The following is an 18,779-nucleotide window of genomic DNA, read 5'->3' on the forward strand; positions in this document are numbered from 1 at the left end:
GGCCTTTGTAAAGCAAAACAATTACGTAGAATATTATGATAGTTCTGGTAATTTAAAACCACCGTTAGAATTAATGAAATATATGTATGCCTTGCCTATAAACTACAATTATGTAAGACATCAAGCTTACGGCACTACTAATTGTGGTCATTTGTGTCTAAAATTTTTAAGAAATTATTGGAAAAAGCATTTAAATAGCAAACGAAATAAATGTGTTAGTATAAAAATGTCTTTCACTGTATCTTTAACTGGAAGTGGAGCCTCTTTAACAACAAATTATTCACCAAGTTTGGAACTTCGAGGAGAATATGAATGCGGTCTTTTGTATTTCTCAACTTTTAACTCTATTCCTAATATCGATAAACGAAACAATAAGTTTCATTATGGTGAAAATGAAATCATCGAAATTCCTGAAGGATCTTATGAGCTTCAGGATATTTGTGATTATTTAAAAGACAATATGAAGAACACTGTATTAAAACTAACTTGCAATAACAATACATTGAAGACAAACCTTTTTTGCTCCAAAGATGTTCATTTTAATAAAAGTGAATCAATTGGTAAAATACTAGGTTTTGGAATGGAGACAATACATGCTAATATAAGTACTGATTCACAGTACCCTGTTAGCATTCTATCAACAACCATTGTGAGAATCGAATGCGACGTAGTTAGTGGTTCCTTTGTAAACGGGAAAGCCAGTCACATTATTTATGAATTTGTGCCTAATGTTCCACCTGGTTATCGAATAATTGAGATACCTAAAAACTTAATTTATTTTCCTGTTAATCAAAATTCTATAAGTGCTATCAATATACGGTTGTTGGACGCTGACAATAAAGAGATAAATTTACGAGGTGAAGAAGTCCAGCTGTATTTACATTTCAGAAAAAAATGATAAATTTCAATAAAAACCCCCCTCAGTCGTATACCCAAGCCATTCCTCGAAGATCATCTCGCAAAAGCACACCGTTTCAACTAAAAAAGAAGCTTACCAAGACCAATAAAGAATTTCTAAGGCTAATCGGGTTGATAAAATGAATATTCTAAATATATCTCAACAAACATCATACGACAACAGCATTGAAAGTTTCGAATATCATTCATACAAACCGTACGTGACAAGTTTCAACAAGAATGATGAAATAAGAATTCCTATTAATCAACAAGATCTATACGTATTGCCTTCACTTAGTAGTTTGTATATCGAGGGGAAAGTGAATGTTTATAACACCACAACTAAAGCAAAAATATCTGAGGTACATTTCATTAATAATCCGGCATTGTTCCTATTTCAAGATATTCGGTATGAATTGAATGGAGTAGAAATAGATAAAATAAAAAATGCAGGTATAACTACAACAATAAAATCTTATCTATCGCTAAATGAAAATGAATCAAAATATGCACGAGTTTGGGGTTGGTCAACTATGGGAACCAATAATACTGGAGGTGGGGCGTTTTCCTTATCCATTCCGCTAAACAAGATATTAGGATTCGCAGAAGACTATGAAAAAATAATCATGAACTGTAAACACGAGTTAGTGTTACTTAGAAGCAATACGAATCTTAATTCTATCAAATTAAATACAGGAGAAGTTGTAGATGACATTATAATTAGTAAAATTATTTGGAGAGTGCCACATATCAAAGTGTCAGATCGAGAAAGAATAAATTTATTAAAGCATTTAGAGAAAGATCGTGCTATTCCTCTAGCATTTCGTAATTGGGATCTGTATGAATACCCATTACTTCCTCAAACACGTAAGCATACTTGGTCTATCAAAACTGCATCCCAAACAGAGAAACCGCGATTTGTTGTAATAGCCTTACAAACCAACCGCAAACACAACAGTCAATTGTCAATGGCAGAGTTTGATCATTGTCATGTACGTGATGTAAGAGTCTTTTTAAATTCGTCGTATTATCCCTATGAAGGGTTGAACATCAGTTTCTCAGATGACAAGTTCACTTTATTATACGAACAATATACAAGATTTCAGCAGTCGTATCACGGACGTCGTTCAGAGCCGTTGCTGAGTTTAAAAGAATTTAGAGACGTTGCCCCTTTATTCGTTATTGACTGTTCACGACAACACGAAACACTGAAAGGATCTATTGATGTGAGAGTCGAAATTGAGACAGACCAAGAAATTCCAGATAAGACAGCTGCATTCTGCCTGATTTTAAACGATTGTTTATACGAATATAAGCCTTTGAGTAACATTGTAAAGAAACTATCATGAATAATTATAATACAGTAATCGTTGATTTGCAAGGGTTTAAGGACAGCAATAATAAATTCTTGGTTAAAGAAATGGCAGTAGCTAATGTAGAGTATACCTATGTGTTTTTAATAAAGCCCCCGTATCCGTTTTCTGCACTGAGTGATGAAGAAAAGAAATGTGTTCGTTGGATCGAAAGAAATAGAGGCTATTTATGGAGTGAGGGCTACATAGACTACAGAGAATTTCATAGAATGATGACTGGTTTTTTGAAAAATAAAAAAATTATAGTCAAAGGGGAAGAAAAAGTAAAATGGATGCAAGAGTTGTGTAATAATAATAATAGTGTTATTGATATAACTCGTAAGGGTACTCCTAATTTGAATAGTCTTAATGAACTATATTGTAAAGATAAAATTTTATTTAATTGTTTTTATCATGACAAGTATTGTGCGTTACGAAATGTTTTAAGTTCAAAGAAATGGTGTGTAGATAACAATGTGTTTAATTAATAAATATTCACTTTACTGTAATAAATAATTGAAATATGGAATTAAACTTTGTGTTTATTTTTATACCTAAATATGTATTCCTAGGGAACTGAGTAAAAAAATCGTTTTTGCATAATAATTTATTTCATTACATTTACAACTATATTAAAAAACATAATCAATTAAAAGTTAGAACCAGTTAACTTTTTTGATATCTTCTTAATTACACATTCTGTCATATCCATTATTTCGTCCACTGCGTCATGGACTACGTATTGGGCACTAAGTAACACGCACTCGCTGTCAGCATCTGACGTAGATGATGATGAGTTCGAATTTGCTCGGTCACGCTCGCAGACCAGGTCCACCACCTTTATCTGGATCATTTTGAAGCCTTTCTGTTCGTTACACACCACAAAAGATTTTGGAGTTATCCGCTTATTATTTTTTGGAGAAACTCGTTTTTTACGTTTTTGATCAATTTGCGTCGATTCCACCCCAAATAAATCTTTGTATTGCTGAGTGAACTGTTGTAACGGGTCTTGAGCGTATTGAGGAAAATCATCATATACGTCAGTCATTTTCTGTAAAGAATAAAGAGAATAAATTGTAATAAAGTTGCTTTAACTAATAATTAGGTAAATAGTTAACCACACAATAAAACACTTAAAAATACTAAAATACTACATACCTGATTGATAATTAATTATTTCCCACTCACAAGGTAGGTCTTTCGTTGCGGTCTCGCAGTTTGGAACTGATGTGTGACATCAGTTGCAGCGCGCTAAAATATACATCATCACAATTTTCGTACACAATGTATTGAGTTTTTGCACGACTTTGAATGTCCACTTCATCGTTTGACACTTCCACTGCTTCCATAATTTCAATTTTAATTACGTGCTTGGGGACTCTACTATCGATTGAAAGAACGTAGCTGGCTTGTGGTGAGGTAAGATGACTGTGACTACGTTGAGCCATTTTAACTTTTAACCCAAACAAGTTTGAACGCAACAAAGTCGAATTGATAACTAAATAAAATCTATTGGTTGCTTATATCAAATAGGTAACATGAGACGCACCGGCTATGCCACGTGCTATTAATTAATTTCATGTCCAAACCTGTTAAAGTTTCCTCAGCGTTGCAAAATAAATGTAGTAAATTGATTCCTAACGTGTGATCGATGTCATATTACGATCTCACCGTTTCTATGCGATGATTAATATCACACTTTAAAACATGTCTAAACATGATCTTATTGAGTTAATGTGAACCAATGTCTTTACGTATAAGAAATAAAACCCAAGTAAATAATTTGTCATCATTTATTTATAGGTAGGTACCTTATTAATTAATTACATTTATTTGAAACTTAATATTATCTTAATTAGCTTAGGTTATCTATTATAATAAAGAAAATCGTACAACTAAGGAAAGTATTATAATTTAATTTTAATTACCTAATTCTTGGTTCAATGTTATGCTTAGTTAAATGTTTAGAATGGATGTATGCCCCCAAGCTCTTGTTGACACCTTGTCAGCCGAAACAAAACGTTTATCATCATTACTGGATAGCGCTACTTTGTTGAGACTGCGAGTAAAAATGTTGTGTTTGATTGACTTAAATAAAATATTTGTTTTCCGCACTATATTGCCGTGATACAAAGTTTTTTTATAGTCTGATATTTGTATATCGCGAACAACACTCTTCTTTACTCCCTTTGCTTTTTTAATTGTAGTATTAATGGTCTTTACACAATACAACTTTGAACGTAATCCAACAAACTCTGTTATAATGTTTCCTCCCATTTCGTCTTTGAAAAGTCCAGGAATCTTTTTATTTAGAAGCGGTAAGCCATATACATTTTCTTTGAAAAAATTGCTTGTGTCGAAATAATGTAAGAAGGTTTCTTTTAAATCTTTGTAAAAGTTTTCGGTTTCAATTTGGTAAACGAAACTATCCGTATCCGTGTAACACATTTGTAATTTGTTTTTATACGATGGTTCAAAAACTGAATAATGAAAGTCATACATGTGGCTTTTAGATAACTCTAACACCGTAAACCCTATGTATATTGGCTTATCCAAAATCACCCGTTCAGGTTTTGTTTGTATTGCGACTAAATTTTCAGTGAAAATTGAAACACTGTGAAAACTAGAGCTTGCAATTAATTTATTGGCAGTTATTTTCTTTTTTGTTACATTATTGTGGTCACTCCATTCGTTAACTAAATGTACATTAACTCTTTTTTCGCTGTTTTCTAAGGTTTTACCAAAAATGCTGTTATTGAGCAACTTAAAAAAGTCTTGTTCAAATGTAGATTGAGCCTGTTGTCTTAAACTCGTATTTAGATCGATATATTGTTTTAAGTAAGGACTTTGTTGAAACGTTATGACTCGATGTATTTTTTTTAATATCAGCCCATGTTTCAAACATGTTTTCAAGTGAACATAGTGGATGACGTAGAAGTACTTGTCGTAAAGATTAGGCACGAGCTTAAAAGTCTTACCCCCCGGTGGAATGCATTTCTCAGGACAAAATGGTAAATCATTGTGCCTGTCATGTAACTCTTTCGGATAGCTTAAGTCAACCTCAAGAATGAAACCATACTCTGCATCAGCAGGAACATTAACAATATCAAGACATTCAATTTCTGTCTGGTTTAAAAATCTAAAATTCGACAGCGGTAGAGATTGACACATACTGAATCCGTATAAGTTATTGCAATCTATGTAAACTACAAAGGTATCTGGTTTTAAGGGATCGTATTCGTTCATGTATTTGTTATTGGCGTTGGCATGCCTGTGCGAACACATGCATACTCCTCCTCTGATGCCTGATTGAATCATACGCACTATGGCAAGGTCATCTATGAGCTCCAACTCGACTCCAGTTTTGTAAAGCATTGCATCGAATGATAAACTAGGAGCGGTTACATAGAAAGCAGGATCTAATTGATAATGAAATTTGCAAGTTTTTCTAAACTTTTCAAAAATATCAGTTAACAAGAGAACGTCTGTTTTCAAATACAATTTAGTGTATTGACCCAGATTTTTGATGTTAAATTGTGACCAAACTGATTGAGCATGTTCATAATCTTCATCAGTAATATGCTCATTTGTAAGGGAGCTGTAAAACTCTTTTTTTTCTGGTAAACATCGCTCTTTAAACCGATCCCAGTTATCCATGTATTCGTAGGGATATATACCTTTGCGAGTAAGTAAATTAAATTGGGTAGGTATTGGAAAATGCGTGCGTAAATGATCAAACTCTTCTTTTTTAATAGTTTTTGCTAATTTATCTAAGCTAGTGCCAAGAAATTTAAATGAATCTACGAAGCGCAATTGCATAAATTCTTGATCAGAAATCGGAACAAATTTCGTAAATGACACATAATTTTCTTTAGTTTTAGGTATAATCTTAATATTTCCAGGCATTTCACCTAATTGTTTTATGAACAAATGACAGTCATAACCTGCCAAGTTGTGGAAAAATACAGGAATAAACTTAGGTATTTTGTATTGTAAATTACAATATCTGTGGGCTGCACCACGATATAATCCTGTTATGTGGCAGTGATCGCGCACTTTGTCTGAAAATAAAAAGTTATCACATATATGACAGCGAGTGGCTTGCAAAAATTCGGATGCATCTTTTTCGGTAAAAATCATAGGCAAATTTTTAGATAAGATTGCATGAATTTCACGAACATCACGGTAAAGAGATTCTATAAATTTTGAAACACAGTCAGAACCGAGATATGATACATACCGATTATAGCTACTGTTTACAGTACAGACTATATTGTACGCAAACGCTGAGGGTATATGGTGCTGCAGCGTTTTTGTATTTTGCGTATCAGATTTGTCTTTGTGCACTTCTAAAATTGTCTCAAAATCTGCATAAATGACGAATGGAACATTTTGTTTACGGTCATAATTATTAAATTTTATGACGGTCCCCTTTTCAGGTAATACAGTGACGATCCCGCTACATAAATGATTTTCTAGTTCATCAAAAGTAGTAAAAAACACTAAGCATGTATCACAGAAATAAATTTTACCATGATGAGCTGTTATTTGATTTCTGACAAGCCGCGACAAGTCCTTGATAAGACAATAATGTGACGTCGCGTCATTTTCTAACATTAGCAAATGAATAGTTTTTTTGTTTTTGGTATTTTCAGATTTATATACGGGGCCAATAATGGTTTTAGAATTTTTTAGACCATAAATGATAAAACTTAACTTAGGATTGTTTTTCTCAAAAATCCTAATATCTGAGAATGTGACGGGATAAGATATCCCATTGATATTTAGAACATCTTTAAAATTGGGATAAGACGAGACTCGTTCAGGATGATTTCGAGCAGGGTAAAGAGCTGCTGTTACGCTCCATAAAAAGCAACACTGGTCTTTATTTTGAATATTTATACATGCTTTCTTATTTTGAATAAATTTAGGTAATTTTAAATAAGATGACCCACCTAATGGTTGGTACTTATTGACATTTATTTCTAAATGTGAATTACTTAAAAAAGCCCAACCACTATCGCTTTCCTCAAACTCTTCCATTTTCTTTTTCAATATACTCACTAGTTTAGAAAATAAACTATCAAAATCATAGTTGTGGTAAAGTATAAAATTCTTTGTAACAAAAGATTTCATTTCCTGCATATTATTTTTGAATAACAGGAAAATGCTAAATAATTCAAAATTCACTTTGATGCAAGTATGTACTCTTAAAGCATCATCTAAAAGTGATTTTATTTTGTTATGAATAGAATTAAAGAAAATATCTATAGAAGTTTGGTCAAGTTCACTTGCAACTAATCGGTAAGAAATGATTCGAGAGCGAAATGCAGAACCTACGATTTCCACACCATCACTGTGTGGTTGGGTGGAGTTCTTTTGCTTGTGCAAGCGACTCCGCAAGTGTCCTACCCAAGAGGTTGAACCTATGGACACGTTACAAATAGTACAGAAAGGCATTTTAGAACCAAGAATTAGTTAATAAACAATAAAGTCTCTATACCTACCTACTAGAAATAATGTTGAATAATTCGAATGTAAAAAATAATATTAAAACTGTGTAATAAGTATGTTTATTTACAAGTAAAAATTATTTAATGTTTATTTTATTACTGTAATAAGTCGGTTCGCACTCTTCAAAAATTACGTAAGCGCTACTTATAAACCTTTGTAGAGCCTCCCACTCCTGGGATTGTTCACCGCATTGGAGTTTTACCGCTGCAAGCGCTTTCTTGTAACGCTCCTCGGGTGGAACGTTCTTAACATCGTCGGTGTTGTAGACTTTCAAATCTATGTAGAACTCGCCGCTGGTGACTGCAGTCCGACGACACTGGCCCGAAGACACCCGCGATGTAAAGCTCGATGCGATGCTACGAGTTGTCTCCTTCGCACTTGCCCGCTCGTCCTTATTAATGATTGAAAACAAACTCTTCGTTTTCTTTGGTCTGTGAACAATAGACATTTATTTAAGTAATGATTATTTTATTCAATAGAATATATTTTTTGTTAGTTTTATTTATTTAAAGGTTTTATTGCACACACACAAACACATAAGAATGCTCTGTACAAAAAAGTTGTCAAAAGATCAGCTGTTGTACTTTAAACAATTAGGTACTATTTTACTTTAATTCGCTTAGATTTTTATGTAAGTACTCGTAAAAACTCATTGTAAATTAAAAATTTACCTTTTAGGGAATATTAAAATTAAGTGCTTGTAGAATAATTATGAGGGAGTTTGGTAATATTATTACTAAAATCTTACTATTACTAATATTATTAATGCAAAGTTTGTGTGGATGTCTGGCTGTGAGGATGTTTGTTACTCTTTCATGCAAAACCACTGAACAGATTTTGATGAAACTTTACAGTATTATTGTTTATAACCCAGAATAACATATAGGCTATAATTTATGGCGATCTGTGATATACTAAATTTTACGCGGGTGAAGCCGCAGCCAAAAGCTAGTTAGATTATAAAGGTGGAAATTTACCTAGTTAGGGCTTCAACGTTCGCAACGGAATGGGCGGCAGGCTTTCGCTTCCTCGGCTTAGGCGCAGGCGTAGAAGCGGTTGAGGTCGACGCGCTGGTTTTGGACTTGCTCTTGCTCGAGCGCGGTGGTGGCACCACCTCTAATGGGGCCACGTCTTCAATGCTGGATGCGTACTCAGAATCCGACCTATAAAATATTAATCATCATTAGTCTATCTTCCTAATAATCATGACCACTGTCTAATTACGGTAATGACACATTTAAGTACACTACCAAATACAAAGATACATACTATGCTAGCTAGATATATTGATGGTTGCGGGATTCGAACCCGCGACCAATTAGCTTAACAAAACACATCGCGGTTCTCTACACAAATACTAAAGTAAAGAAAACATGTAAAGAAATACTCAGTAAAGAAAACATTACTTGAAAATTATTTGTCAGAACAAACTAAGTATAAAATAAATGTATAACAGTACTTACTCACATTTTGCACAATCGGGAGCTTGTTTCTTGCTATTCACAAAGAATCTCACAAAGTAATTAATTTTTTGCGGTGAAATTCTGTATTTATGTGATCAATAATAAATTGTCAGCAAAAATTAAGCTAATTAGTTAAAACTAAAGTAACAATAAAATGATATACAAATTTGGACCGTATTTTTATGTTCGATAAGCACAGAAAAAAAATCACTAGCAAGTAGGTATTACCTTTTGAATTAAAATATTACCCATACTTTGATGTTACGTTTAAAGGAAATATGATTGTGTTACACTATGTTGCAGTAAAAGTGAAATCAGAATCTAAAGTATGTAGGTTAATTTCTTAAATGGCTAGTCAAATACTAATTATGTAGTATTCCAAGTACCGAATTTCCATCATTCTATTTGTAAAGAGTTAAATTGTAATAAGCTACATTGATTTGAGTCTGCTTCCAACAGAAAACTAATAAACCAACTAATTTTACTCACGATTTTATTCGATTTTATTTTTCCTCACAATGTTTACATCTTTTTTACAATGCATTGTCATTTAGAAAAAAATTGACTTACTTTATAAAGGTAGATTTAACGGTAGAAGCATTATGTATCAGTCACCATTGAGTCACATAGAAAGATAAAAAGAATTATTAGTTTCAACTTGCAATGCAACACGAAGTAAACAATAAAAATCTAAAGTTACATGTCGTGCACACACATTCAAAGCATTTAATGCTGAATCTGCAAGTAAGCTGTGTGAGACCAGGAGCTGAGATGTTTAAATCGATGTTTTATTGAACATTTGAATAAAATGTATTTTATTTTCAGATTGGTTAAATATTGATATACATTTTCATTAAATATGAAATAAATGATTTAAAAGATTATTTTATTTTTGCAATATTAGAAAGAGTAAGTACTTATAGTAGTATAGTAGTAAATGTACAATAAATAAATGTCTAATAGTCATAAATGTACAATAATGCAAAATGTCAAAAATTCGAAACAAAACTTTAAAACCATTTTAAAATGAACAGGTTTACAGATAAATATATAAAACTCTTACTCTTGGACTATAAATTGCAGCTCGTACATTCCCACGATCCACGCGATGCAACGTACAATGTGACATTAGATTTCATCGAGTGCAAGTTCGTCATGTACGTAATAATTAAAAAGTATAAGTGCACATTTTAAAAACTCTGTGAAACCAGTGCAGTATTTCCTAAAATGTAAGTGTAATTATATATTTCATATACTTTTAAGTTTATAGGATAACTTTCGGATCATGATTTTCGTTTAACTTGCGAGAGAGATTACCATTTTTTTGATACCTCTTTAAGATCATCACTCGCTTGCTGTTCCCAAGCTATCTGGGGTCAGTGCAGTATTTTTTCTTTTCTATACGTGGTTAAATTATGAATAAATAAACCATTTTTTCATTGATTTATAAAGAAAACTTTCTTCGCTTTGATTATAGTGTTATTCAAAATATTTAATATATATCACAAATAAAAATCTTTAAATACTAAAATCAATAGATAATTGTTTGCTAATATTTATTACAGATTTTATTGACGATTAAAAAAAGTTCTCTTTATTTCAGGAGTACCTACTGCTCAGCAAGACAATTAAATATCTACAATAATAAGCAGAAAACGTCGTTATAGATCTTGGTTAAAACAGGTAACCTTTTTATTTATTAATAACGTTGCAATATTGTTAGAAGTTTCGGTTCTGTATTTAAACTGTTCACAATTTATTTAAAGCATTATTTATTTTTTCAGATCCCCAGTGACATGATTTAATTAATAAACTAATTAAATCGTGGATAAGAAACTTCGACGAGAAGAATTGATTTATATCATCAATAATCGTAGTAAAAAAGGTCTTAATTTATTTCAATTTATAATAAATTATGGTTGTGGTTGTTTTATTTGAATAAAAAATCTCAAGGTATGGTGTTACATAAAGGTGATGGTATGGTTGTGCTAAAAACGGTAAAGGTAAAAGGGTAAGTAATGGTAAACGGTAATAAAAGGTAATAGTAATCAGGTACCTAAGAAAGAACATTCAGAGATAGAATCTTGACATAGCTCTTCAGCTGTGTATGTTAGGTAGGAGGACATTCAGTGAGAGAATCTTACCATGGGTCTTGAGCTGAATGTGTTAGGCAGAACAAACGGTAAGAGAATCTTACCATGGGTCTCTGAAGATACTTACCTCGGGTCTTCAACCGTTTGTGTTAGGAAGGACATTCAGTAAGATAATCTTACCATGGGTATTAAGCTGAATGTGTTAGGCGATACATTCAACAAAGGAATCTTACCATGGGTCCTGAGTTGTCTGTGTCATATTAGGCAGGACGTTCGGTGAGAGAATCTTACCACGGGTCTCTCTGAAGATACTTACCTCGGGTCTTCAGCCGTTTGTGTTAGGAAGGACATTCAGTAAGATAATCTTACCATGGGTATTAAGCTGAATGTGTTAGGCGATACATTCAACAAAGGAATCTTACCATGGGTCCTGAGTTGTCTGTGTCATATTAGGCAGAACGTTCGGTGAGAGAATCTTACCACGGGTCTCTCTGAAGATACTTACCTCGGGTCTTCAGCCGTTTGTGTTAGGAAGGACTTTCAGTAAGATAATCTTACCATGGGTATTAAGCTGAATGTGTTAGGCGATACATTCAACAAAGGAATCTTACCATGGGTCCTGAGTTGTCTGTGTCATATTAGGCAGAACGTTCGGTGAGAGAATCTTACCACGGGTCTCTCTGAAGATACTTACCTCGGGTCTTCAGCCGTTTGTGTTAGGAAGGACATTCAGTAAGATAATCTTACCATGGGTATTAAGCTGAATGTGTTAGGCGATACATTCAGCAAAGGAATCTTACCATGGGTCCTGAGTTGTCTGTATCATATTAGGCAGAACGTTCGGTGAGAGAATCTTACCACGGGTCTCTCTGAAGTTACTTACCACGGGGCTTCAACCGAATGTTTTGATCAAGATACTTATTTAAATGTATTCAACACTCCGTTCGTAGTGTATTATTGGGCATTCTGTCAAACCAGAGTGAGCGCAGCGAACGGTCGGAAGCGAAGCGGACGACTGGGGGACAGAATGCCCAATAATACACTACTTATAAATATAGCGCATTTTGTAAATAAATCATCACTTCAAATCTGGACTCTGAGTTTCACTCATCTACCTGCACCTACCTTCTCCTCGACACACAGTTAGGCTCCATAAGTTATTAGGTACATGATTAATCTGTCCTCAATATTTGGTACATATGTTACGGTCAAAGTGATAAATGTGAAAATTATGAATAATCGCCGGTTATTATGAATAATTACCGCATGATTTGGTAAATGTGATTAATATGAGGTCATTTAAGTGTGTATAAAACTAAATAGGCGGCTCAGGGGTGGCCCAAGGGCCACCCCCGCCGCACCTTAACCTATTTTTCACTTTAAATCAAAACATTATGTTATGGGCATCATAGAAAAGTAATATTATGCAAGAAACATTCCAAACTCATTATGCCAAATTATATTAATATATGATATTAAAACGTTCAAAAGTTTGGTTGTACACGAGCACGTACACAAGATGTTGTTCTCTTTTAAGAAATTTGTTACCTACTAAGATTGAATTATTAAATAATCACTGTTAAATGTGATTAATTTATCACTTTTACCGCGACTGTCGGTAATTATTCATAATAACCGGTTATTATTAATAATTTTCAATTTATCACATTAACCGTAACACATACATGGTGTGATGAGTGCATAAAGAATAATGCAATCATATTTTATAATTAACTGAGTACAAAGTAGGCACAATATTCCCCCTCCTTATTTTTAATTTTAAAAATATTGCAAAAATATTTTAAAATTGTTAGTATTAAAAATAATTACATTTAAGATGAGAAGAAAAAAAAATTAATACAATTTAGGTCTCAAAATAAGATTAGGTAGAATATAAAAATGTGTATAGTTAAAGTGATTAATGGTATATTATATTTTATAGCTTCATTCTTCAGATATTATTTACCAGGTAGTCCCTTTAATGAGATTGATTAATTCTCAAATGAGATTGACCGAGAGTCGCTGTTGTTTACAACAGCATTTACTTACTCAACCCAGAGCCAAGTATCTTTCGAGATCGGCTGAGAGTTGCCTAAATAAGTAAATTATGCATTTTAGCAGACCCAAGAGTCAATTTTTTCCAAATTGACCGAGAGTCAAATCCTTGACTTACCTTTTAATAAAATTTATATACCTACCCACTAAAATACTTACTAGATATTTAAAATACAGACAACAGAATCAATATTTAGCAATATTTTCATGATCTAAATAAGGTAGTATATAAAAAAATAATAAAAAAAAAAAAAAGTAATTCTTTCCACCTTCAACATAGTTAAAATAATTCAAATTGTAAGAATTTTAATTAAGTACTTACATAGCTTATTTCTACTTTTAGTTACCGAGGAGAATTCACCTCCTCAAGCCGATAACACGGTTGAAATCCCCTACGAGGAAACCTTTGAGATCCTGTCAGAACCAAACCTGGAAGTACAAACTACTTCAGAGCCTACACAAGAACTAACGAGTCTTGTTGAAAATGTCACTTCGGAGACAACAACGCCACCAGACTTGGATCCAGAGCTGCTAGCAGCATTGGGAGACCCGACTGATGACACTCCCGAATACGGGAGCGACATACACGAACGGCTGGCCAAATTATGGCAGCCTCTACTTAAAAAAGGCCTGGACAAAGAAGCAAAAGACAGGATTTACAAAGAATACACTACTCCCAATAACTGTAGACTGCTTCAAGCCCCGAAAATGAACCCCGAGATCATGGCGGCCGTGACTGACGCAAGGAAAACAAAAGATAAACGATGGGCCACAAATCAACAGCAAATAGGCTCGGCTATAACAGCCATAAATAGGGCCTTGGAAAAATTAATGACAAGCGACGACAAAGCCTCAGCTATAAAACATCTAAGCAACAGTTGTCGAATGCTGTGTGATATGCACGCATTGTTCACGAAAATCAGAACTAGAGTTGTCTGCACAGGCCTAGATAAAACCACACTAAGTGTTATAAATAACACAGAACGAGACGAATTGCTCTTCGGGGCCAACCTGTCGGAAAAAATAAAGGTGGCAAAAACCCTCGAAAGACAAGGCAACCAAATGAAAAGACCTAATCAAAACCAAAGACAAACACAGCCTTCAACATCACGTCCATATTCGGAAAACTGGCAGGCCCCTCCTCGTTACCCATCAACCAGAGGACGAGGAGGATACAGGAAGCCCACGCCCAATGCTCGACGACAGTACGCGCAAACCTCGATGATACCACCACCAGCTCCACCTCTCCCAAGGGGTCCACGTCCTGCACACCAGATGCCCCCGAGGACATCACAACAATAACTCAGGTACATGCTGGCAGATTATCTCTTTTTTATGACAATTGGACACATATCACTTCCAATACTTATGTATTAGACTGTGTTAAAAATGGTTTACGTATACCTTTTTGTAAAGAAGTAGTTCAATATAACATACCTCCATGTAATTTCTCACATGCTGAATATCAAGATTTAAATATCGCCTTAAACAAACTTATAGACTTAGGAGCTATTGAAAAATGTACACCTCGCACTGACCAATACTTGTCTAGCATATTTTTAACACCAAAACCTAATGGCGACAAACGTTTTATATTGAACTTGAAAAAATTTAACAAATTCGTCTCAAAGTCTCATTTCAAAATGGAAGACTATAGAACAGCATGCAAACTTATTCCAAAAAATGCTTATCTGGCAACAATAGACCTAAAAGAAGCATACCTTTTGATCCCTATTAATCCCGAGGACCGAAAATACTTGCGTTTTCAGTGCAAAAAAGCCTCCAATTCAATCATTGAAACATATGAATTTACTGCTATGCCCTATGGTCTATCAGTGGCACCCTGGGTGTTTACAAAAATTATGAAAGAAGTTATTTCTCATCTCAGAAATCTCGGCTTTAAATCAGTGATTTACCTAGACGATATTTTATGCATTGGAGACAACTTTACCGATTGTAAAAATAACGTTAATGAGACTTTGAGACTCCTGCGATCCTTAGGTTTCGTAATAAACTTTGAAAAAAGCTCTCTGCAGCCAAATCACATTTGTCGCTTTTTAGGTTTTGTTTTCAATACCAAATCATTACACATTACATTACCCGAACAAAAACGAAACAATATTGCTCAGTTGGTTAAAAAATTTACAACTCTTACCAAATGCTCGATACGAGAATTTTCACAATTAATTGGGGTATTAGTCGCAGCCTGCCCAGCCGTAAAGTACGGTTGGGTATACACAAAGATATTGGAAAGGCAAAAGTACTTAGCCTTACTTAAAAATGATAATTACGAAACAAACATCATACTCCCTATAGTCATACTAGAAGATCTTAAATGGTGGTTAAATAACATCTTTAAAACCTCTAACCCCATGCGATATTCAAACTTCGAACTCGAAATTTATACAGACGCGTCTAGTACAGGGTGGGGAGCTACGTGCGGAAACAAACGAGCTCATGGAGCTTGGAAAGCTGATGAACAACAACACCATATTAATTATAAAGAACTGCTAGCCGTCTTTTTAGGATTAAAGGTATTTGCTAACCAAATAACCAACAGCGCAATATTGTTACGTGTAGACAATACAACAGCCATAAGTTATGTAAACCGCATGGGAGGCATTCAGTTTCCCCATTTAAACGATCTATCTCGTCTTATTTGGCAATGGTGCGAGAAACGAAATATCTGGTTATTCGCGTCTTATGTTAATACCAAAGAGAATAAAGCCGACCCTGCATCTAGAATTATAAATCCTGACACCGAATGGCAGTTATCCGACTCAAGCTATAAAACCATCGTTGAACAGTTGGGTCAACCCGACCTAGATCTATTCGCTTCTCGCACAAATACCAAATGCACTAAATTCGTATCATGGAAACAAGACCCAGACGCAATCGCAGTAGATGCATTCACCCTAAACTGGCAAGTCGTTAATTTTTATGCATTTCCTCCCTTTTCGCTTATCTTAAAATGTTTAAGAAAAATCGTAGATGACAATGCAAACGGAATACTAGTATTTCCAATATGGCCTTCGCAGCCGTGGTTTCCATTTCTGCAGAGCCTTGTAGCCTCTAAAATAATATACTTAGGCCCACATAAAGGACTTTTGCAATCTCCTTTCAGAGAACACCATCCATTGCACGAGACTCTTACCCTGGGTGCCGCGAGGCTCTGCAAGAAGCATTCATACGGCGAAAAACACCACTAGAAGCCATATCCTTAATGTTAGCCTCGCTGTCTGACAGCACTTTAAAGCAATATAACGTTTGCTATAAACTATGGTGGCATTTCTGCGAATCTAACAAACTAGATACTTACGAACCGACAAAATCTCACATCTTAGGTTTTTTAACTGAACAATTTAATAAAGGCTGTTCGCATGCATCTTTAAATAGTCATCGATCAGCACTGTCCTTATTATTAGGTAATAGTATTGGCAACGATGAATGCGTTAAACGATTACTTAAAGGAGCATTCAAACTAAGGCCTAGCTTACCCAAATATACCTATACATGGGACCCACAATTAGTTCTTAATCACCTTTCAAAATTGTACCCCAATACCGAATTAACGCTGGAAAACATCACTAAAAAGCTAGCAGCACTATTGGCAATTTGTACAGCTCAAAGAGTACAAACGATCTCACTAATAAAACTAAGTAATATAACTATTAATGATAACATTATTAGAATTATAATCACGGACATCATTAAAACATCAAGGCCGGGCCATGAACAACCTATATTAAATTTGCCTTACTTTCATGAAAATATCAAAATTTGCCCAGCTACTACCCTAAAGGATTACATTCTTTTAACGCGACATAATAGAGAAGATAATTCCGGTAAACTATTATTAACATTTAAACCACCACATAGACCAGCAACCACACAAACAATTAGCCGCTGGGTCAAACAAGTACTGGCAGATAGCGGGATTGTGGCGGGATAGACATAAGCATTTTCACTGCACATAGCACGCGGCACGCAGCCACATCAGCTGCGAGTCGCGCGGGATCTAACATAGAAACAATTAGAAAAGCCGCAGGCTGGTCTAACACTTCAAGTACCTTCGCTCGATTTTATCATAGAAATATACAAGATGACGGCCTGTTTGCAAAATCTGTATGTTTACCTAAAAGGTAGCCGATTTACGATTCCAATTACTGATTTACAAATTGTTATTATGAATAATGAATAATTACTATGTAATTTAAATTCTAACTTATATTGTACAACACAAATTATGTGTTTTAACCAATAAATAATTATGTTAAGATGACATCCATGTGTAAAATGATCTATTTGATAATTAACCTTATTGATAATAAGAAACAATGTGTTCATTAGAATTAAGTATTGATAATGAATAAAGTATAAAGTAATTATTATACATTATTTTTTATTATTTGCAAAACCCTTTACTCTAAATATCTACCTGGTAAATAATATCTGAAGAATGAAGCTATAAAATATAATTGATGATTAAACGAACTTCGAGTGAAGTTCGATCATAATTATATGAATAGCTTCATTCGAAGATATTATCACCCACCCCCCCATATACCCACTGAAAAGGTTTTGCAAAAACTCTGAAAGAATGAGCTGTAGTACCGGTTACGACTGTTACGGCGGTAGGGTTATTGGAGGGGGAAGAAATAAAGTAGTCAAATAAGATACTTTTTTATATTAAAATACAAACCATACGTGTTTTGTTTTTAATTAGACTGAATAAAAGTCTCTAAAAATTTTGCGAAGTCGCCTAGTAGCTTAAAGGGACTACCTGGTAAATAATATCTTCGAATGAAGCTATTCATATAATTATGATCGAACTTCACTCGAAGTTCGTTTAATCATCAAAAAATAATTATAATATTTAGATTACATGATAGAGATTAATTAGGTACTAACGCAACACTTTTTCACTTTACATCACTTTTTGCACAAACACTATTCTGAAGTTGGCTGCCCTCATCAGGCAACGGTGTAGGCAGGAGCGCGCGGCATCGGTTGCTCGGGCCCCCTGCGGCTGGCTCGTGGACCTCGCAGTTCTCGCCTCAGCATGTGGGTTAACCGTTTTTTGCAAAAACGGAAACCCAGGGCACATATTGATATGAGTAATATGCCCACGATGACTATGGTTAGCATGTCCAACTTGCTATGGGTGATTTCATGGAATAAATTGGTGTCCGCTTTATTCCCAGCTCCATTTTGTGCTATTATAACTTCTTCACGGCTCTGACTTTTACCCATGATTATTTTGGAGCAGTGTAGTTCGCTGATCGAAAGATGAAAGCGTAATGAGAATCATGAGATGAATTGATGAGCTTGTTCATCCAGCCATAAATCGCACTGAAGGCTTTATTAGGCGTCCAGATCGTGTTCTATGCTGACTGTTTTGATTG

General features: G+C 34.3%; 1 long non-coding RNA gene across 1 annotated transcript; it reads left to right on the top strand.

Annotated features, from left to right (window-relative positions):
* Positions 1 to 10,354: 10,354 nt before the first annotated feature.
* Positions 10,355 to 11,681, top strand: LOC135086279 (uncharacterized). Its single transcript, XR_010260368.1, has 3 exons — positions 10,355 to 10,455; positions 10,830 to 10,909; positions 11,011 to 11,681. It is a non-coding gene; the product is annotated as an uncharacterized LOC135086279 (long non-coding RNA).
* Positions 11,682 to 18,779: the final 7,098 nt, after the last annotated feature.

This window comes from Ostrinia nubilalis, chromosome W (genome assembly GCF_963855985.1).
Source record: "Ostrinia nubilalis chromosome W, ilOstNubi1.1, whole genome shotgun sequence".
NCBI lineage: Eukaryota > Metazoa > Arthropoda > Insecta > Lepidoptera > Crambidae > Ostrinia > Ostrinia nubilalis.